A 24497-nucleotide genomic window follows, 5' to 3' on the forward strand; every position below is an offset into this window, starting at 1 on the left:
TAACGCTTTAAAATTTTTTCGTGTGTAGACCGTCAAATCCTGCATATGTCCAAGCAAATCTGAACATGTCCTGGAATTTTGGAGAGCGAAGTTGATTGTGTGTGCGTGTGTGCCTGAACTTTGATAACTGTCTGAAAATAAAAAATTAAAATTTTCACTCGAGGGAAGACTTGAACCAAGCACCTCTCGTATCACAGTAGCTCACGCTAACCACAGGACCACAGCGCTGCTGAGCTAATAATCTCCTTAATGTTGCATATCTTGAACATGGACTACTCAGTATATATTTTGCTTATTTTTTTCATAGTTCCATACAACTTCTTCCTGTTTTCTCGATTGATCTGTGTTCAGTTTTTCAAGGCCTATGCACTGTACCAACGTATAACTAAATGTGAGGGGGGTGCGATGGGGAGGTTCCCTTGTTAGTATCAGAAATTGACGACAGTGACAATATGTACCATAACTGAAAAAAAAAGAATCGCAACAGCAAGAAGGAGCTGTGCGACCAAATTTGGTAAGCGTGTTTCTACAATTGAAAGATGATGTCTATTCATATTTCGAACGAGTCGCATAAGAGTATTGCTGGTAGCGCTACTATGAGAAAGTAGATCTGGTGTGCTAAAAATACACGCAGCGATGGTCTTGAGCGTTAGTTACCTTTGCGAATGGACGTGGCGAGTTTCTGCTAATCAAGGATGCCTTTAAGGTGACAAAGACGCCATTATCAACACCTCACTGAGTTTGAACGAGGTTGCGTAACTGGGCTACGAGAAGCTATGTGTTCCTTCTTACGACACTACAGAAAGAATTGGCATGAATGTTGGCACTGTACATGATTGCTGGCAGCGGTAGTCACGAGAATGTGTGATCACAAGAAGGCGGGGCTCCGGGCGTCCATATGGCACTACCGAGAGAGAAGGCCCTCGTGTTCGGCGTAAGGCTCTGCCGCATCGTACTGGATCTCCAGCAGCAGTTTGAGTAGCAGTTGGCACCACAGTGAAGACATCGAGCTCTTACAAATCGGTTACTTCAAGGACAGCTCCGAGCTTACACTGACCCCAGACGACTGGCATTTATGACTTCGGTGGTGTCATGCGACAGCTCATTGGAGGCCAGGGTAGAGGTCTGTCGTGTTTTATGGTGAAAGATAGTTCTGCATCGGTGCCAGTCATCGGCGTGTGTTTGTTACAGATAGGCCAGTAGTCTGCAACCGATCGGACTGCGTCCGAGACGCACTGGACCTACACCCGGAGTTAAGGTCTGAGGTGCGATTTCGTATGACAGCAGGAGCACTCTCGTAGTTACCCCACGCACTCTGACTGCAAATATGTACGTCAGTCTGGTGGTTCGATCTGTTGTGCTGCCATTCATGGACAGTGTTCCAGGTGTTGTTTTCCAACAGGATAAAACTCGCCTACATATCGCTGTTGTAACCCAACATGGTCTGCAGAGTGAAATTAGAATTATATTAATACCTTCAGCTGCTGACGCGCGTTGATATATACCAACGGGGACAGGTGAAAATGTGTGTCCCGACCGCGACTCGAAGCCGGGATCTCCTGCTTGCATGACAGACGCTCTATCCATCTGAGCCTCCGAAGGCACAGAGGATAGTGCGACTGCAGGATCTATCTCGCGCACGCCTCGTGCGAGACCCGCATTCTCACCTTCTCTGTCCACACACAACATTCTTAGTGTCCCACCCTAACACATTATGTGGACATAGAAGGTGAGAGTGTGGCTCTCGAGGGAGGCGTGCGCGAGATAGTCCCTGCAGTCGCACTATCCTCTGTGCCTACGGAGGCTCAGATGGATAGAGCGTCTGCCATGTAAGCAGGAGATCCCGGGTTCGAGTCCCGGTCTGGACACACATTTTCACCTGTCCCCGTTGATATATATCAACGCCCGTCAGCAGCTGAAGGTATTAATATCTAATTCTAATTTCGTTCTAGACGGCTGCAGGTCATCAATGGTGTCTGTTCTTTCGGACATGTCCGAAAGAATAGACACCATATCCATATAAGTACTATGGTCTGCAGAGTGTCGACATGTTGCCCTGGCCTGCTCAGTCACCAGATCTGTCTCTAGTCGAACACGTATGGGATATCATTGGACGACAACCCTAGCGTCATCCTCAAACACGTTTAAACGTTTCTGTGTTGACCGACCAATTGCAACAGGCATGGAACTCCGTCCCACAAACTGATATTCGGTACTTGTGGAATACAATACATTTGCTTTTCCATGCTTGCATTCAACATTCCTGCAATTACACCGGTAATTGGCATTTAACGGTTACAATGGCTTATCTCGCGTCTGTGATCTTGCACTATTGATCAGTTAAATATATTACCCAGAAAAATGTATTCCCGAAACTTTATTACTCTACATTACTTACTTTTTGGTGTCGCGATTTTTTTCCCGTCAGCGAATATTTGCTTCAATGTTCTTTACTTCCTGCTTTAATTTGGACGGTTAGTTTAGATGTCTAGCTTTGTTAGTTCAAAGGCTACCTATTCAAAATGTTTATTTACGCTAATTGTAGCCAGATCTCTTATAGCTTTTAAAATGTTGACGTTCCTAATATAAAAACCCCGCATTTTAAAACAGTTATACATTAACAAGTTGCTGATTCATATTACGACAGCACCTTACGTTGCAATTCATTGTCATTACACCAGTGCTCTGTAATTCGTACCATCGTACTGTTCAAAGACTAATTAAACTTCAAGCTAGTGTACTTTATTTCTAATGGACTGCACAGTTTGATGAAAAATAGATAATGACGAGCTATGTAAGTGGTGTTTTTTTGCACATGGATTCTACAAACGAAAATCTTGCGAAACTGAGCTTGCTCTGTTTGTCCATGAGATACAGAGTATCGAAGGCGTGGGAACTCAAGTTGATTCCATGGTCCTTGACTCCATGAAGGCATTCGACGCAATTCCGCACTGTCGTTTAGTAAACCAAATACGAGCTTACCGAGTACCAGACCAGAACTGCTACTAGATTTAGAACTTACTTGCAGGTGGAACTTAATGGATCAAATTCTACATGCGTAAAGATAATGTCAGGAGTATATCAACGGAGTGAGGTAAGGACGTTATTGTTAACAATTCACATGGTGCGCCAAAAACATATGACTGTTTGGAAACTTTCATTCATACTATACCCACCAGGCGGTGCTCTAATACCTCTTGCCAGCTTGGGAACTGTTCTCACGAATTCAGTTGAGATGGAGAGCTGGCCCGTGGAATGCCGCATTGCGGCGGTAGATAAGTTTAAGGCAGACTCTTATCACCGCTGCGCGACGCAACTTTGGACTCATGTTTGGTCGACGTGATACCGCTAGTCGCATTACTCTGTTGCTATAGGTATCGAAACGGCGTCAAGACAGAACTGTGAGGGATAGTAGACCTACCTACAGGATATCCTCGATCGGCACAGCGGAAAATGCGAATCGTGTACAGGATGCGATCTTGCATAATCTTCCACTGTCAGATCGCCAGCAAGGAATTGCACTTAAGTCGACGGGTATCAGGCAGAAAAATGTTCCCTACCGTGAGGACAAGATCCAAGTTCTCCATAACCGTAGCGAAAACATAAGACGTCGAGTCTACAGTTTTGTAAGGAGTCCTTGGAGCTCCTACACGTTGAAGGGGACATTCTTAACTGGTTACTATGACAGATGAGGCCCATTTCCATTTGTCTGGGTATGTAAACAAAGTGAACTGCCGGTACTGGGCTGCCCACACCCCTTGTGCGTTGCTGGAGCGTCCTATGCGTAGTGCTAACGTGACAGTATGTGGGTCATTTGTCCGTATTTTTTTGAGAACGGGAGCCATACTGTAACGGTAAATTCTGAGGGTTATATATATGGCCACGTTGCAAATGTTTAAACATTTCTGCGCCATGAAGTCAGTCCCCATCGTCACCAACCGCTCCATCAAGGTTGGACAACAGCCGATACTGCGCACCATTCCATGTGAGTACTGAACGAAATGTTTTCAGGCAGAGTCATTTCTCGCTTTGCGGACATCAACAGAACTACTCTTTTGCCCGACCCGACAGCACCTAATTACTTTATAAAGGGCTGCCTGAAACGGAAAGACAAAGAGCAACATCCAACCAGTGTCGACTATCTGAAAGATCGAATGCATGAGTGCATTCGGGAGATTTCAAAAGAAATAACGAATGTTATCGTCAATTAATAACGACATACACTAATTTTCCGTAAAAAATAACTACTTTTATCAAGAAATAAACATTTACAGTTTCCTCTGAATTGTTATTTTATTTTCAAAACCGTCAGGGGCATCCTGTGTATTAACGATAATCAAGATAGACTCGTAGACTACTGAGGCTATTCGCAAATGATGCTGTTGTCTGTAGGAGGGCTGCAGCGCCAGAAGGCTGTAGCAAGGCTAGCAAGGCATCGAGGAATGATGCGGGGCTGGCAGTGGACTCTAAATGCCGTGTCGCTAGGGCCTCCCGGCGGGTAGACCGTTCGCCTGGTAGAAGTCTTTCGAGTTGACGCCACTTTGGCTACTTGCGTGTCGAAGTGCACTCTGAAAGCAAATAAATGTAACGTACCGGGTATAAATGCGCGAAGAAATCCTTTATTGTTAGATTACACTTTTGTCTACAATCCCAGGAAACGATGACTACCATAAAGTGAGTAAGAATAACCACCCGGAGCAAGTCAAATCGTAATAGCTACATAAAACAAATTGCAGGGAAAGCAGTCGCCAGGGTGAAATTAACTGGAAGAATGTTATGAAAATTTAATGCATCCCTGAACGAAGTGGCTTACAAAACATTTTTCTACCGATTCTTGGGTGTTGCTCGTCAGTCTACGACACCTACCACGTTGCACTAGTAATAGAGATAGATAAGATCGAACGAAGACCTGCGCATTTCGTCACGGGATCGTTTAGTCGGCGCGAGGGCCTTAAAAGGATGCTCAACAAAGTCCAATGGCTGGCGCTGTAAGAAAGGAATCCTGCATCATGTAGAGGTATGCTGTTAAAATTTAGTGACAATGCGTTTCGGGAAGAGTGGGGCAACATGTTACTTCAGCCCACATACGTCTTTCCAAATGGCCAAAATCAGAAAATCAGAGGTATTACAGCTCTTACGGAAGTTCATCAGAAAATCAGAGGTATTACAGCTCTTACGGAAGTTCATCGAAAATCATTCCCAAACGCCATTTTCTCATCGAGGAGGGAACGGCGGAAAAGGCTGTGGTACCACGAGACCCATCCACCGTTTACGGCGTGAGGATTTGTTTACCTATCCACAACGCCATAAGTTACAAATTGTTGAAGTACACGTAATTGCCTCAAAATGTAATGAAATTTAACGTTCTGCGTCAATAAAATATAATAAGTTCTCACTGCGTGAGTGACCTGTTAATAAGAGGCGATTACAGGTACTCCAATAACATAAAATTCTTGTAATAATCTTGTGGGTAGGTTGAGCAGGAAGGAAGGATGTAAAATAGAGTAATAAAATTAGTTTTTTCGGCGACAAAACGTATTGCAGGCATAGAATGGTAGATTACTGGAACAAACACGAGCTTCAAAATGCAGAGAAAATCAGTGCACTTGAACAATAACAACTCAGTCGTGGTTGGAGTTTCGTACAGTTTACCACGGAATGTCGCAGAGGCGTCATTTTACCCTGATTGTGGGGTAAAATACTTCGACGCTTCGCAGTACGTCATATGCAGATCGTCGTCTCATTAGCGATTATTGGATGACCAAGTGTCCACAATGTGGTTTACTATTAAAACACCGAGAGCGCACCTTCCACTATATTGCTCCATCCTAGGTATATCTCGCTGAACGACCATGAAGCACATAACTCACGACTGGAATAGGAAAGGCGGAGGGGGGCGGGATGAAGTGATATTGTTTCACAAATACACAAAACACCCACAGCCTCACACCATATCTACACCTACATCCCTACTCTGCAAAACTACAACGAAATGTGTGGCGGAGGGTGCTTTCCAATGTGTCAGTTAGTGGGGCTTATCCCCGATCCCTTTCCGTACGGATCGCGGAAAGAATGATAAACGCCTCTGTCTGAGCTGCAGTTAGTCTAATCTTGTCCCAGTGAACTTTACCTGGACCAAAATTAGGGGTGTGTAATACACTTTAACATAAAAAAAGCGATGCGCCGCGAAGGAATCATCTGAATGGGACGTAAACCGGCAGATGTGATTTACATGTACAGACAAACAAACGATTACAGTTTCAGAAAAATTTGATTTGTTCATGTGAAAGAGCTTCACAAACTGAGCAAGTGTATAGAACTATGATGTACCTCTGCCTTTCATGCAAGCAGCTGTTCAGCTTTGCATTGATTGATAGAATGGTTGGATGTTCTCTTCCTGAGTGTCGTGGCAAATTACGTCCAATTGGTGCTTTAAATGGTCTAAATCCCAAGCCTGGTGGAGGGCTCCGTCCATAATGCTTCAAACTTTCTCAGTTGGGGACTGATCTGGCGATCTTGCTGGCAAAGCTAGGGTCTGGCAAGCACGAAGACAAGCAGTAGAATCTCTCATCGAATGCAGGCGGGCACTGTCTTGCCGAAATGTAAGCCCAGGACGGCTTACCATGAATGTAGCAAAACGTGACGTAGAATACCGTGGATGTGCCGCTATGCTCTAAGAGTGCCACGAGCGACAACCAAAGAGTTCCTTCTGCGAAAATAAATGGTACCTCAGAGCATAATTCCAGGTTGTCGGGACGTCCAACGAGTGACACTCAGGTTGGCATTCCACTGCTGTCCAGGATGTCTCCAGACATGTCTTCACTGGTTACCGGGCACCACTCCAGAGCGAGACTTATCGCTGAAGACACTTCTACTCCAGAACATGAGATTCCATGCCGAAGATGTGTCTGGAGACGCTCTGGAGAGAGGTGGCAAACCAGCCTGACTGTCGTCAGCCATACGGCCCAACAACCGTGAGTGATGGTCTTGGGTGCCACTTGTTTTCACAGCAGGACCGTCTTCGTTGTCGTCTGTGGTACCCTTACAATACAGCGTTACAGCAACGATATTCTAGGCCCTGTTTTGTTGCCTTTCATGGTAAACCATTCTGGCCTTATGTTTCAGCAAGATAATGCCCGTCCGCACACGGCTACAATATCTACTGCTTGTCTTCGTGCTGACCAATCCCTGCCTTGGCCAGCAAGGTCGCTGGACCTCTCCCCAACTGAGAACCTTAGGTGTGTTACGGGCAGCCCCCCCCCCCCCCCCCCCCCAACCATCTAAGGACTCTGAAGACCTAACGAGCCACTTGGACCAGGATTTGGAACGATATCCATCAGGGGGACGTCCAGCAACTCTACCAATCAGTACCAAGCCGAATAACTGCTTGGATAAGGGCAAGAGTGGACCACCGCGTTACTGACTTGCTCAATTTGTGAATCTCTTTCTCTTGAATAAACCATTCACTTTTTCTGAAATTGTTATCATTTGTTTATCTGTATATGTACATCACATCTACCGATTTCCATCCTATTTGGACAGTTCCTTCGTGGAGTTTCATTTATTTCCTTATAGTGTATATATTCAAATCCCTCATCCAAAACTGCTTCTTAGAACGTTCTAAGTAGGGTTCTTCATGATAGTATGCGTCCATCGTTAAACGTCTGCAAGTTCAGTTCTTTCAGCAACACCTTGACTCTCTCCTGCCAGTCAAACGCACATTCAGCAGTTTGTTATTCCCTCTTTTGTGTAAGTACAATATCATCTGTTAGTTCTATTTGGTACCGGCCCAGTACACTTCACCAATATTAAAGGATGAGTGTAACACGAATATTTTGCACACAATCTCTTGCGTACAATGATTGCATTTTCGTAGTATTATACCAATGGACAGGATTCTGCCGTGGCTTTACCGACGGCGAAATCTACGCGATCGTTTCATTTCATGCCCACACAAATTGTTACTCCCATGTACCTGCGTGATTTCATCGACTGATTTTTTCACAGGATGCTACACTTTGTTTCTTTTTGTAACGTGCACAATTTTACATTTCTGAACATTTATGGCAAGTTGTCAATCTTTGTATCACTCTCTAACCATAGCAGGATCCGAGTGAATGATTATGCAGCTTTTTGGAGATAGTATTTCATTAGAGAAAATAATGTAATTTACGGAAAGTCTGAGGTTACTACACTACTGGCCATTAAAATTGCTACACCACGAAGATGACGTGCTACAGACGCGAAATTTAACCGACAGGAAGAAGATGCTGTGATATGCAAATGATTAGCTTTTCAGAACATTCACACAAGGTTGGCGCCGGTGGCGACACCTATAACGTGCTGACATGAGGAAAGTTTCCAACCGATTTCTCACACACAAACAGTAGTTTACCGGCGTTGCCTCGTGAGACGTTGTTGTGATGCCTCGTGTAAGGAGGAGAAATGCATACCATTACGTTTCCGATATTGATAATGGTCGGATTGTAGCCTATCGCGATTGCGGTTTATCGTATCGTGACATTGCTGCTCGAGTTGGTCGAGATCCAATGACTATTAGCAGCATAGGGAATCGGTGGGTTCAGGAGGGTAATACGGAACGTCGTGCTGGATCCCAATGGCCTCGCATCATTAGCAGTCGAGATGACAGGCATCTTATCAGCATGGCTGTAACGGATCGTGCAGCCACGTCTCGATCCCTGAGTGAGCTGATGAGGACGTTTGCAAGACAATAACCATCTGCACGAACAGTTCCACGACATTTGCAGCAGTATGGGCTATCAGCTCGGAGACCATGACTGCGGTTACCCTTCACGCTGCATCACAGACAGGAGCGCCTGCCATGTTGAACTCAACGTCGAACCAGGGTGCACGAATGGCAAAACGTCATTTTTTCGGATGAATCCAGGTTGTATTTACAGCATCATGATGGTCGCATCCGTGTTTGGCGACATCGCGGTGAACGCACATTGGAAGCGTGTATTCGTCATCGCCATACTGGCGTATCACCGGCGTGATGTTATGGGGTGCCATAGGTTACACGTCTCGGTGACCTCTTGTACGCATTGATGGCACTTTGAACAGAAGACGTTACATTTCAGATGTGTTACGACCCGTGGCTCTACCCTGCATTCGATCCGTGCGAAACCCTACATTTCAGCAGGATAATGCACGACCGCATGTTGCAGGTCCTGTACGGGCCTTTCTGGATACAGAAAATGTTCGACAGCTGCCCTGGCCAGCACATTCTCCAGATCTCTCACCAACTGAAAAAGTCTAGTCAATGGTGGCCGAGCAATTGGCTGGTCACAATACGCCAGTCACTACTCTTGATGAAATGGGGTATCTTGTTGAAGCTGCATGGGCAGCTGTACCTGTACACGCCATCCAAGCTCTGACTCAATGCACAGGCATATCAAGGTCGTTATTATGGTCAGAGGTGGTTGTTCTGGGTACTGATTTCTCAGGATCTATGCATCCAAATTGCGTGGAAATGTAAACACATATCAGTTCTAGTGTAATATATTTGTACCATGAATACCCGTTTATCATCTGCATTTCTTCTTGGTGTAGTAATTTTAATGGCCAGAAGTGAATTAATATTGTGTGAAGGGCCATTAGTGCACTAAATGAACAGTAAGGATCCTAAAACACTTTTCTGGGCCTTGCGGAGTAAAGATGTAGGTTTAGATGATGCTGATGTAGATATTCTACTGTTACTGGACATTGATGAGTGGTTTATGCCCGCCAATTTCAAGACATCAGGGGTCAAAGGTATCGTTAGATGCAGTATTCCCTCTTCAGCTTGCATGTCCACCTGAACTAGTGCACCCTCGCTGTCGACGTACTCTTATTCCTTGTCGCATACGTCATTCAGTGGGTAGGTACCAGGCACCGGAAGTAGAGTGAGATCCCTGAGGCCCTGTACGCAGCCGAGCCCGTCAGCAGACTCCCGCCCCGGCTGGGTAAACCCGGGAGGGCAGCGCCTCCAGCAGACCGAGGAGCGGCAGACCAGCAAGGCCAGGGTTCCGTACTCTCCACTCCCCACTCCTCCTACGTCGTGCCGGCGGAGAAAGCTGCCAGGTAGGAACGAGCGCCTGGGAGAGGAAGGAGGGGGAGAGCGTCTCAGCCATCAAGGCCCGCACAGAGCGTCTTCCGAGCAGTCCCAGCCCGGCAGTCCAGCGCGTTGCTGCACTCACGCCCTCAGCACCAGTCCAAGGCACGACGAACACACCAACACCTCAAAGGTACGTGTTTCCATCATTGGCAAGGCCCATACCTGCCCAGCCACTCAGGTAACATCTCAAGTATAGGAAAATCCGATATGAATCCCAGAGATCCGCCACACTTTCAGCTCTCTGTCTCACAACACCCCACGTTTCAAACACAAACTCATCTTCAGGCACTATACCACGACGTACTTTAACAGAAGGTAAGGACGATCTGCTATGACAGATTCATTTGCGGAAGCCACAGATCACAGTTGTCCATTGTGTTTCGTGATCTACGGACAGAGAAAGGAGTGTAAGACGTAACAGTAACTGAGACTCTTGCTGGATTTGTGAATGGGCTAAGGAATCTAAATCTACATATATTCTTTACAATCCACTGTGGAATATATGGCGTAGGGTACTTCGTACCAATGTTATCGATAATGTAGCCTATTCCATTCTTTCGATACATGACTGCCTACATGTCTCTGTAGATGCCGTAAGCTCTCGTATCTTATTCCTATGATCTCTAGACGAGATGTGCGACGGTCGCACAATTTTCTTCGAAAAGTAGATGTCTAGATTCAAACTTTAATTTATCCATATTGAATGGAAATGGTTACGGTCAGTAAACGTATTATAAATTTTCTGAAATAATTTTTACTGCATCTGTCACTTTTTGCTAATATTTATCATCAAGCAGCGTTTCAGCAGCATGCTGCCATCATCGGGTGCATTACAGTTACATAATACATGACATTAATCTCAGATGTGATGAGGATTGTTAGCTGACTGTGCCAGCGAGGTTATGTCTCGTAAATTAACCCTGTTCAAAATGGCTCTGAGCACTATGGGACTCAACTGCTGAGGTCATTAGTCCCCTAGAACTTAGAACTAGTTAAACCTATCTAACCTAAGGGCATCACAAACATCCATGCCCGAGGCAGGATTCGAACCTGCGACCGTAGCGGTCTTGCGGTTCCAGACTGCAGCGCCTTTAACCGCACGGCCACTTCGGCCGGCAATTAACCCTGTACAGACATATACCTTTATCTAGTGTTACCTTAACTTACGAACAGTTGTATGTTTAAAACATTTGATTAATGCCTTTACTTAGTGTTCAGGCTTTAGTGAGGACTATACGTCTTCTTTCTTCTAAGGATTTTTATTTAAGTTCCCCAAGCATTTCTGTTGCACTTGTGTAAGAGTCATACAGGCGTGCTACGATGCAAACGGCGCGTCTGTCAATTCGTCCGATCTCTGTTGTCATGCCAAGTAGATAAGGACTCGAAGCACTTGTACAATACTTTACAGGAAGTTGCAGTAGTGTCTTGTACGGTACTTCCTTTACAGAAGCGTCTCCTCTTCCCAGAGCCTTTCTAACAAATGAAAATCTGTGTCCCTTCCCTAATACTGATTTTCTGCGATCGTCCATTTTCATACCGCTTCTTAGTATTAACCCTGAAAACTTATATGATGTGATGTGATCAAGATGTTCTTCATTTAACTCGTAGTTGGATTCTATCAGGCTCTTTCTCTTTGTTAGAGACATTGCCTTACACCAAATACTTGCACTTTGGGTCTTAATTTCATATGTTGGCAGATGCCACCGATCAAGGTGGTTCACTTGTTGTGATAGGGGAGTTCGAATTCTCGCCCGGATATTCTGACTTCGTTTGTCAGTGGTTACCCCAAATCACTGCGGGCAATTGCTGAGATGGCACCCACTATAACATGCAACAAAACTCCAGTTACAGAAATTTCTGAGGTTGTCCAACGATATTTTCTGAGTATTTTGTTATAAGGGTCTTCTGGCCTACGGTGCTCGTTACAGTGTAATTACATCTTGTTTGTTTTCTTATCCCTATTGTTTTTGTATCTGTATTGCACTGAAAGTATCTGAAGAAAAGTGCTAATTTCGGAAAAAATACGTTTCATTCACTGACGAAACTTGGTGTCGACAATAGTAATGCCCACTTTACTCTTCTCCTTCATGTTTTCAGTCGGTATTGCTCGGTTCTGTGTAGGAGTTGTCTTCCTGCCAGTGTTAGTTGTACGCTGACAGTGAAACACTGCAGCGTGGTGATGTTTTCTGATGAAGATTTGGCCGATATGCACCTCTGTGGGTTAACTGAATGCAGTGGACAACTGGCACAGTAACCCTATGCTGCCGCACCAATAGCAATAACATCGTAGTAGTTTAACGCCTGATGGTTGTTGCGTTGCTGTGTATTTTCTGTTGTGCGTCTTCGTGACTCCACATTACAGGCTTTTTCACAATTGTTAAGAATTTATCATAGAAATGAAAATAATTGGGGAAACGTTATTAGCCATCTAAATGTTTCATCAACACGCGTGTGAAGGCGTATGTAGACATGTTCAAATAATACAAATAAATGAAAATGTTTTCACTTATTGTCAGGTCAACCGGAACACTAGAGCACGTTTGAACAACTTATTTCCTCTTTTCCAAATCACTATTGATGCGAAATGTGTGCGACTGAATTCTGCCACACAATACACAGTGTGCTCATTATCGCAAAAATGGATCTTGCAAAACATTACAATTACATTCATGCCTTAAAGAAACTATTTTTCCGTCCGGGGTTACCTGTGCAAAGCCTTTCGATCTCATGTGAAAAAAATTACTTTCTTTAAAGAATCCTTTCTTTAAAACCGGAAATATACAGTATTCATGTTACACAAAAATATCAGATGTGTTTATTTTAGTTTTTAATATGTCTACGTTCCTTCAAGTACCGACGGAATATTCCGAATGTGTTAATCTTTTATTTACATGTGCATCAACAAGAGGTATATAGGTTTGAAGATGATATTGCTTCGTTAGGAAAACTCCTGCTAATTGGACAGGTTTTCGGAGTCACTTAATGTGACACGGAAAAAAGTGTTGTGAGCATTCTGCTGTGGCAGTTCGTACTTGATGATTGCTAATTCAATAACTGACGATTTGGTCTACCAGATGGGACACTAGGCCAACCCATAATTTAAATTTTTCCTAGATGGTTCTTCATAGAAGTTCATTGTTTTTTAACATCACTAGTGCTATTATAATCCATCCTAGTCTCACCATACGATCTAGATAATTGATAGTAGAAGTTGTATGGTCTAATTCGAGATAATCACGGACGAAGCGCAAACTCAGAGTGATGCGCAGGGTTGACGAAATTGGCCGATGTCTCGTTAAAACAATGATCCCGGATTTAGCCTGAGATGGTTTATGGAAATCATTGGATGCCAAAATATGCGAGTCTGCTCGTACCGCACATGAATCGAGTATCTTAAGTGTAATAACGTGATTCTTATGCCACTGTAGTATCTGTCCTTTCTTCTTTACATTTCTACTAATCTCTTAAAGTGTTCTAGTAAAAATAGTGGAATCTCTTCCACTTGTACAGTCTCTTTTCGCTCATTCAGCTACCGACATGATTCCCCTTTGTGTGTAAGTATATCACGTCAACTGCTTGAGTCTCTATTGGTAGTTACTTTAACACTCGTTCGGATGAGGCAACATTCTGATATACGAACGGAATAGACATGTAGCCTTTAGTCTCCTCGGATTCCAGCAAGTCTGATTCGTAGTGATAGTCAGTGCATTTGTATGAGAGGAGTGATGAAAACACGTTTTCATGGATGCGCAAAATGCCATACGTCAAATTTCAGTACTTGAATTAAATTCAGTCTCTTTTATTTTTTCTTTGTTAGCTATAGATCGAGAGGCCTTCACCAATGCGAACGCTATAAGTACTGCTGCATCTCGCTCGGTAACATCCAAGACATTTAGTCTTCAGCTCATTATGCGACGTTCAGATGTCTGTAGCATCAGAAGAGGCGGACCACTACTAAAATTACCGAGAACACTAAATATAGGTCGTGGCCTTCTTTAATGGAGAATCTTAGCACGGTGGACTGGCTCATGTCTGAACCCAGTTCCCTGTGACTGTAGTAACAAGTAATTCACAGCAGACCTTTTTCATAATCTCTGAGCAGTGATTGCTTCTGCAAATACAAGGTGTTTCGTAGTTCCCATTACAGGCTTCTAGGTGTTGTAGAGGGGGCTTTGTAGATAAAGTTCTGATAAGGAACCCACATCTTGAAAGATCCATTTGGATGCAAGGTAAGTTTCAAGAACGGATAAATTTCAAATCTTCCGTTTCAAGGAACGCCCGCAGTGGAGACAGTAAAATCTGACCTGAGTGCTCTACAGGAGGCCGCAGCAAGGGCAAAGTTCCGAGTACACATCTTACACGTGACAAAGGATGCCCCCTTCAAAGCAAGAGTGCGGCGCTTCCATGGAGCACCACGCTCAACCCTCCTAGTTGTGAATGTACCACTTCCTAACCGCCGTTGTTGCAGTCGGAAGAAACTAGCGTGTGATGCGTGCGTACCGTAAGGCTGGAGGTTTGTAAGTGATACGACCATCAAACGGATTTCACATCCAAATTGTTCATTTCCGGACAGAGTTACTTATCAGTCTTTACCTATTACACTTATCTCCGGTACTAAGTTGGTGATCTCTTGATGTCTCATAACGTGTCCTGTCAGCCAATCCCGTCTTCCAGTCAGGTTGTGCCACAAATTTATTTTCTCCCCAATTCTGTTCAGTACCTCCTCATTAGTTACATCTTCTACACACCTAATCTTCAGAATTTGTCTTAGCACCATATTTCAAAAACATGAATTCTATAGCCGGCCAGTGTGGCCGAGCGGTTCTAGGCGCTTCAGTCTGGAACCGCGCGACCGCTACGGTCGCAGGTTTGAATCCTGCCTTGGGCATGGATGTACGTGATGTCCTTATGTTAGTTAGGTTTAAGTAGTTCTAAGTTCTAGGGGACTGATGACCTCAGATGTTAAGTCCAGTAGTGCTCAGAGCCATTTGAACCATTTTTGTATTCTATTCTTGTCTAAACTGTTCATTATCGATGTTTCACTTCCATACACAACTATACTCCGTGCAAACACATTCAGGAAAGACTTCGTAATAACTAAATTTATATTCGACGTTAACAAATTTCTTTTCTTCACAATCGATTTTCTTGTCAGTCTGCATTATATATATCCTCTCTACTACAGCCATTATCAGTTATGCTGCTGCCGAAATAACGAAATTAGTCTACTACTTTAAGTGTGTCATTTTCTAATCCAATTCCCTCAGAATCACCTAATTTAATTCAACTACATTTTATTATCCTCGTTTTGCTTTTTTTGAAGTTCATCTTACATCCTCCTTTCCGTTTGATGTATCAAATGGTTTATTAAGAGCTGGGTTATAGTCATGGCCTATAAGCAAAGTTAATGCCCTGCCTACGTCGAAAACAATTAATTACGATTCACCTCTACCATGACATGGAAGTAATTCAAAATCTCTTTATTTGCTTTTAAGCATGCTAAATGAGATTGTAGCAAATATCTGAAAAAATGTTACTTTTACAACTACAGGGAGCTCCACTTATGCCAGTACACTGAACGTTATTAATAATAGGAAATAGTTATATGCGGTCTTTACATCGAATTCAGCTGTAAACAGTCATAGAAATAAAAATATTGTGATCTTTTGATAAAACAAGGACACTATTTTTTCGGGACACCCTTCTGTATGGATAATATGTTTCAGTTTCCACGAACAATAACTATTAAATGTGTCAGTCACCACGCAAAGCCTCACATTTAGAGCGCACATTTCGCGATATCATTCACAGCTTTCTAGTTACGCGGTCGCGTGATGACAACTTGTGAAACGGCCCGACAGTGGGACACTTGAATGCGAGAGTGCGAAAGGAGCACTTTCACCGCGCACTGCTTTGCTAACCGAACACACCGGCACCCGGCGTTTATTTGCTAACACGGATATCGTGACGCCGCCACGTTCACCCAGTACCTCGTCCTGCAAAACACTAACGTAGCCACAATTAGCTAATTTTACTGAGCTTTTTGTGAGTTAGGAAAACTGCGGTGCCCCTGCCTACCAAAGATCCGTATCTAATGATCCCGTCGGCGACTGGACTAAAACCTTGCTCATGCTCCTTTCCGATCAAGAAAAACCAAATATTTGCTATTGCAATTGTGGGTTAGGATCTCGCAGGCGATAAAATGGGGGTGGGGGTATGCCCATTCATGAACAGTGTGACTGAAAGCCTTTCTATGTGCCCTCTTCGTAGTTGTTCTGTGCACTGGGCTGGTTCAAAATAAGCCATGTTTTGCTGCTCAAAGAAATTTTGTAGGCTTTTCTTTTTTGAAGTTTAATTTTCACCAAACTTTCAGCACCTCTTCGTTTTACAGACATTACCAATGTCTTTGATGACAAAATACATCGCTGGTAGTATAAAGCAAACACAATACCGGTCATACCAAAATAAAAACAAACGCTATAACGGGCAGCCTTGCATACATGTGTGTCATTCATCAACTTCAGCAAGTCTCTAGGACACCGTGAATACAAACCATTGTAAAATATATATTTACGTTTCGTGATTACACTCCTATTTCACTAATAACATTTCCATACCGAAATTGCCAAATATTCTGTTTTATTTTTCGTAAACAGTTGTTAATGACTTCACTATAGTATCTAAATAAATTCAAGTAATACATCTAATATGGTTTACCTATTTGCAAAACGTGGATGCTAATTTGAAATCATTTTGATAAAGGGTATTTCGTAAATACAGTAAATTGTATTTAAAATGCTAATAATCAAATCGGTATTCGAGTGTAGAACTCATGGTCAGTGGAGTATGTTATGTATCTCTGTGTCAATGACATGCTTGTTACTCAATTCCTTATGATGTTCAAATCGATGTTCATCTGACAGAACACTAGTTGTTGTGTACGTTACTGCTGTCAAAACTTAAACGGTGACGTTTCTTGGTCAAGTTGGACACAACTGTCATATGATATGTTTACAAGACATGACTTAAGAAGTATTTACAAGGTGCGGAGCACTAAGCATTCAAAAGTTTTAATTTCAAAGCCGTTACCGTCAGGAAGTGGTAGACGAAAATAGTCGAAATATTGCTGAAATGATCTTTTTCTACTGCATATGCAATGCAGGAATCTGGAAGGCCCCTGTGATGTATACTCAGCAGTAATTTTGCACTTAAATACAGAAGATAATAAAGAGTAACAGACTACGTAACAGCTGAACTTAAAAAAATTGGAAAATTATGTATATGAAGCTGCAGTCTCAGCGAAAGTTTTCACAAGACACAAACGCACTGGGCCTTGAAGTCGTTCAGTATTCCCGAAAAATGCAACTTGTACTTTCCGCTATAAGGAAAGGTGAGGCCTTCGTCATCTTACTTGTCTCTATAGCTTTTACCTCATATAATAAACAAGCAATCATCGTCTGGGTCTCTTCTTTTACTACTGACTACTGGTTTCATCTTCGTGTCTGTCACGAAAGTGCAGTATGTCAGCTAACGTATAATACAAAATTTGTGGGTAGGTTTTGTTTTACCTGTTAATTTTTACTTCACAGTTCACTCCCCAAGACCTTCCTGTTCCTAGTGCTTCATCGAAAATATTTTTGTCCCGTTTATTCGATCATTTTTCAGTTACAGTGCTAACTTTTTATTTATCATCTTATTTCCTTTTTGTGTGACGAATTAGTTCTCTACATCTTTCAAGACGTTTTGAGAAATCCATTTTTGTAGGCTACATACAATTTCTGAACTTGGTCCTGAAGGTCTACGCTTTCTTCCATATAGGAGAGACAGAATAGGCACAGAATTTTGATTTAGGGTGGTTTTCGACTGAATACTTCTCATTATACCACATCTCGGCGAGGAAACTGATAATATGTTTCTGTCTGAAAAACATCTCAGCTTTTGGCTTCAATAATGCTAGTGAGCCATTATAACGCTACGCTAGCCATTGCGATGGCTGTCAGTAACAGATAGTCGGAACTGTGGGGCCGTGTGGTATCAGGAAACAGAACAATGTGCTCTGTGCGAAGAGACAATGAGATCGTAAAACTCATCCGCTGTTGAAAGGACAGTTGAAGGCTTAAAATGCTACCTCAATATTTGAATAATGGGTCGTCTCAGTGAGCCGGCGCATTGGTGAAAACACTGGACTCTGACCATTATGAGTTAAGTCTTGGGTCGTTTTACTAAATTGTTTCAAAAGAGCTAGGATTTCCCTTCTAAAACGATATGGTTTATGCGTCTGCCTATCGTCACCCAAGCTTGTGTTCCATTTTTAACAATCTTATTATTGGCGAGTCATTAAACAAAGCTGTTCGTCTGTTTGATTGGACAAAAATAGAGGAAAGAGGCGCCTGTGTTATTTTTAAAGACACATTCCGATTTTCCGAAGTGGTCTAGAGTAACCACGGTTTGGTTTCCACAGAGATTTTGAGAAAGTCGTTTCGCTCTGTTCATCTATAAGATGTAGAGTGCCACAAACATCGGGGCTCAGGTTGATGTCGTGTTAACTGACTTCAGGAAGGGATTTGTTGCAGTTGTACACTGCCTTTCAGTGGAAAAAAAAATACGAGGCTGCCGAGTATCGGACGAGATTTGTGACTGTGTTCAAGATATCCTTGCAGACAGAACTCAACACGTCACTCTTAACACAACAAAATCGACAGATTTTAAGGTGGTTTCAAGAGTACCGCAAGGACGTATGAGTGGACCTTTCCTGTTTACAGTGTGTGTAAATGATCCAGTGGATAACGTCGGAAGTTCTATCAGACTGTTTGCAGATGATGAGGTTGTCTATGAGAAGGCAGTAACGCCAGAACACTGTAGTGAACTGGCGGATGACCTGCAGAGGATTGGTGAACGGTAGTCTCTGGCGGCTATATAACTTACGGCGCATACATAGTAGAAGAAATCAATTACCGTACAAGTGCACTACTGATGACAAATTACTGGAAATAGTATCTACCATAAAATATCTAGGTGTAACCGTCCGGAGCGACCTTAAGCGAAAAAAGCCCATAAAACAATCAGTGGGAAAAGCAGATGCCAGACAAGGTCATACAAAGATTCTTATGAAAATGTAACTCACTCACGGAAGCAGTGGCTTTCGAAACACTTGTTTTTGCCGATTGTTGAGTGTTGCCCATCAGTCTGGGACACCTACCAAGTTGGATTAATAGAAGGCATAGACAAGACCCCTCGAAGTGCGGCACGTTTCATCACGGGATAGTAGAGTCGACGAGGGAACGTTACGATGTTCACGAAGCTCCAGAGGCAAGACCTGTAAGAAGCTTTATGTACCACAGAGAGTTTTGCTATTAAAATTCCTAAACAGTACGTTCCAGAAAGAATCAGACAGCACCTTACTTCTCCCACATACGTCTCGCGAAATGATCACAGTGAGAAAATTCGAGAAAGTAGAGCGCATAAGGAGATTTATCAACAATCGTTCTTCCCAAGCGCTATCTGCGAACGGAACAGGGAAGGGTCGATAAGGTAACGGCACCGGAACTACCCGCCCCCACACACCGTCAGATGTCTTGCGGAGGAGAGATACAGATGTGGAAGTAGTGCAGAACTTCACTTCTTCTGAACACGAGTACACTATGCCACCTACTGCGCACATTGTTGATTCTTTCTAACCGAAAGAGCTCCACCGCATTGCCTCTGCTGGCGATTAAACATGAGGCTACAAGTTACCTGTTACAGTGGCTAGAAAGCTGTTGTCGTTAGTCCAGTTTATTTTTTATGCATTTTCCACTTTCTGTTCCAGGCGAAATCTGAGAGACTATTGTGTAAAAACACACGGTTAACGTGGATTCATTGATCTCCAATTTGTCGACGGGGAGATATAAGGTGTTAACGTAATAGGTTGGACGTTGTATGGCAAATAAGAGCGATTTTTTGTACGTAATAATCAAGCATGTCAGTTCTGGAGTTAAATTTTTTCCTTCACTGAGGAAGTAGTTTAAACGTAGGGTTTACGAGCTCCCTTCCTTGGCTATTGACAGCAGCTACTGGTGAATGCAGGACGCAACCCAGGCACAATGTACTTGCAGACAGTAGCAGATACGCTCAGATGCAAACCTAAAGGTCACACCAAGCCTTTGCTGTTAGATACTCGCTTGATTCCGAAGGTCGTCTCCCGCATAAAACCTTGGCACTTACTACTATTTTAGCGTTCTATTGACATCAAGGTCATGGAGACATATATACGATGCATGTAGTGTCGAGGATAAACTGAGGATGGAGTAGGAGATTTACGGAGACTGAGGAAGAGATTGCTGTGGAATTGTCGAAAAGCCATCCTGGCTTCCGTACAGTTATTTGAGTAAAGCTAACTCAGAACGGCCAAACGAACTGTCGATATCCTCTTGTCATGAAGTCGAGTTCACTATGGTACTTCGATTTGCACAGTTCTGTTATAAGACGGAAATTCTAGATGTAAGCTGCACATTATTGCGGCGGACCAAGTAACTTTTATTGAATGCTGCACTACATTTCAAAATTACACACGTATATAATAATCCTTTTCAACATGGTCGACAAGTTTCTATAAACAACGTTTTACTAGTCGTTCACTTCCTCGGCTACAGAAATCCGCTCCTTGGTCAGGGAGCGTCGTAAAATCTCTTCCCGCCGTATCTTCTTCCTGGACTGCCTGGATATTGTCATCTACGGTCGATGTCGATGGTGTTCACTCACGTCTGTGCAGCTTTGTTCAAATTGTTGACACAATCTCACTCAAGCTGGAAGCGACCGTGCATTTGGTTCATGTACCGCCAGAATTTCACGGTACATCTCTGTGTAGTTTGCGCTTTGAGTAGTACTGTACCGTGTACTTTAACTTTCGAGTAAATTTCCAGTAGCTGAACCATTTCAGTCGCACACTGTGATTTACTTGTTATCCGTGCCACAGCGGAACTGTCTCTGCAAAAAGAGCAGAACGTGAACTCTCTTCTGACAACGTGCCAGTCTTGTTGTGCAATGGTCTTAGCGTGGGAAGAAGGCTTTACTTTATAAACATATACCAGTTCGGCGCCTTAGATTGCCTCAACCTAACTGAACGACCATTTAAGATACTGCAGTGCCTCTGTTGTTAAGTAGAACGATGCATTGACCCTTCGGACATGCGTGCATCGTTCTTCTTAACAAGAGAGGCACTGCGGTATCGTATTTATCCGCCGATATCAGACATCGACTTTCAAGTAAAATGTCCTCCCCTGCTCGGGAATTACATAATGGGTGTACGAGTACAAGTTGTGACGCAGGAACGACGACATATGGAAGTTTGGATCCGGCCGTGTACCCAAAGCGGTAAAGGCGACTGCTCGCGTTAAGCGGAAATCGGGGTTAGAGTCCCGATTCGGCGCTGATTTTCGTTGTTGTCATTCCCTTATAAGGCTGACGGTTGTTTGTATTTGCGACTGCGAATACATTTCATGAATGATTATTGACTGGTGCGGAGCGCGGTACTTGCCTTTATCTGCAAGCTGTCCTTTGCATCAAGGAAGAAAGAACATGATACACGTGTGTAGGGTCACTAGTTTACCATGAATTCATAGCTAACTCTACCAACTAGAATGCCTGTTGTATCTCAGCAGGTCAAACAGCGGTCTCAAAAATCCCGGTTACCACTCAGTGCTTCAATACGTTGTCTGTCGAATAACGGTCCCCATGCCGGGCAGATTTTTGTGCGTTGCTGTTAAACACCGTAGCATGTCGTCTCCAATAGCGTCGCGACGTTCGTGTGTTGAGACGTCTCACCCTTTCAATACTTTTGTTACCTTGATGACAGAGAAATGGAAAGCAGGTAAAAAGGAAGTCAATTTCTGATAGTGGGCCTTTGAAGAGAACAGATGAACAAGAAACGGACAAGAAAATGAAAAATTAGTACGTCTCAAATTGTTTCATGGATACAGTAATCATCGAGTCGACCGTGTGTTTGTTACTTGAATCATGAATAAATAGCTACCACTGCTGTAAATTGCGGCTAAGGAGCAATTAATTCTTGCAAACCTCTCAGGTAACGCTCAGTGGCGACAGAAATATCTGCGTCCCCTGACTACCGATTACATCATTTGTCTTACGCTGTTCGATTGGAGAATAGGATTTTAAGATATATAAACAGACACATCTTGAGGGATTTTGAAATTTACCATAAATGAAATTATAAACCGTAATTTTAAAACCCTGAAGAGGTTTCCAGTGACGTAGCATAGTTGATTTTAGGCTTGATACGAGCAGCGATTAACGAATATTGTGCTTCAAATGCTCTAAAATTCTCGTACAGGCAGTAATCCACAAGACACATCGCTTCGGTGGATCATGATGGGTATCTAGTTTTAAAAAGTCAGGAATATAAAAATGTAGCTGTAAAACACTTTAATAAAACTGCGTAAATGTAAAAATTAGGTAACAAACCGCTTCCAATAGTAAGCTGTAGAATGTTTGACTTGAGCATCACATTGGTTCACTGCAGTTGGTCCTACAGGTAAAGGTATACATAGAAGCGAGGGAACACAGGCTCATTCACTACTAATACAATTACGCCTCAAGATCAACTCAGAATACGAAGTGTTAGGTATAGATAGCAATGTAACTACGAGTACATTACGAACAAATGCACATGGCGTATTTACGATTTGGTGTAGATTCTACAGCGTGTGCTACGCCGTCCAGCGTAAAATCAATGACAATGAATAAAAAACAAACTTCAAGGCACGAAACAATCAATAATGTCTTAAAAGAAAAGAACTCCACGTCAGTAGCGCACGCGTCTGTATGTTACGTCATTTTAAGAAACCAGACAACCTGCTCGAGGAAGCTGGTGCATCCAATGTTTGTTGTAAAGTATGACTCTCTTTCACTTCACTGCTGAGTAAGGAATTTTAGTCGTATCGATTAGTAATGAATTACTGAACAAGACAAATGACAGTTAGCTGAGCAGAACACAAATTAACTGAAAATAGCAAGTATTGTGTCAGTAAGCTGAACCAAACTGAACGCAAAAAACAATTCATAATGTACTAACGTAGTGAGTATATTATAGCAGCCAAAATTATAGCTGCTCACACTGCCATGGGAATGCAGACATTATAATATAAATATGATAGTCAAACGTGTGAAACTGAACAAATACACTTCTGTAAAATCATGTGCAGCGTCTCTTCGAGCGGTATTGGCTTCAATACCTTCATTCTTACCAATTAAATTCATGCAAAGAACGGGGATACGTAATTTCTAATGTTGGAAATGCTATTTGAATTGTGAAATACGGGGTGTTCAAGAAGTCTCTTCGCAGTGCCGTATGATTGTTAGCCGCGCGTGCCGTATGCCGCAGTGAATATACCGAAGTGAACTCAGTGAAATACAAGTTATTAATTTATTGAATATTCATTTTTATTTACAAATTTTGACATTAAATGTTGAAAGTGTCCCTCCTGCTGTTGAATACACAATTCAATTCGTCTTATATTTCCAAACACAAACTGTAACATTTCTTCTGTAACAGAAGCAGTAAAAGTAGATATTGCAGTTCTCAATTCATCAATGGATTTTGGACGGTTTTTATAGACAGTTGCTTTCGCTGCACTCCAGAAGAAAAAGTCAGGTGGTGTTAGGTCAGGTGATCGTGGAGGCCAAAGTCCCTGTGAAGTCATGCGATCACCAAAAACATCAGCAAGCAGTGACACTGAAACGCGAGTTGTATGCACGGTTGCATCATCTTGTTGAAAATAACCGTTCAGTATGTCACTTAACAGAAGTTCTCCTATGAATAGGTACAGAATATCACTGCAGTATCGTTGTGCATTTACTGTTTCGTTGAAAAATATGGGACCTACAATCCGACGTCTAGAAATTGCATTCCAAACTCCTATTTTCACAGAATGAAGTGGTTCCTCATGAATACACAAAAGATTTGAAGTACTCCACATACGAGAATGTTGCGAGTTGATGTACCCGGATAAATGAAACCACGCCTCATCAGTGAAAACGTTTCGTTAAGGATATTCCTTCCATTTTGTTGAACGAAATTTTTGAACTATTGAAATGAAATGAAATGAAATGTCGTGTGGCTAGGGCCTCCCGTCGGGTAGACCGTTCGCCTGGTGCAGGTCTATCGATTTGACGCCACTTCGGCGACCTGCGCGTCGATGGGGATGAAATGGTGATGATTAGGACAACACAACACCCAGTCCCTGAGCGGAGAAAATCCCCGACCCAGCCGGGAATCGAACCCGGGACCTTAGAATTGACATTCCGTCACGCTGACCACTCAGCTACCGGGGCCGGACTTTGAACTGTTGACAATAATGCAGTCTCTTGCCATGATCAGTATTTT

General features: G+C 43.0%; 1 protein-coding gene across 1 annotated transcript in view; it reads left to right on the top strand.

Annotated features, from left to right (window-relative positions):
• Positions 1-10118: 10118 nt before the first annotated feature.
• LOC126203479 (alpha-tocopherol transfer protein-like) overlaps positions 10119-24497 on the top strand; it is a 135488-nt gene continuing 121109 nt past the window's right edge. Inside the window, exon 1 of the mRNA XM_049937802.1 lies at positions 10119-10247. The gene's annotated coding sequence lies outside the window, so the exon portion shown is untranslated. The remainder of the gene's footprint in view (positions 10248-24497) is intronic.

This window comes from Schistocerca nitens, chromosome 9 (assembly GCF_023898315.1).
Source record: "Schistocerca nitens isolate TAMUIC-IGC-003100 chromosome 9, iqSchNite1.1, whole genome shotgun sequence".
Lineage (NCBI taxonomy): Eukaryota > Metazoa > Arthropoda > Insecta > Orthoptera > Acrididae > Schistocerca > Schistocerca nitens.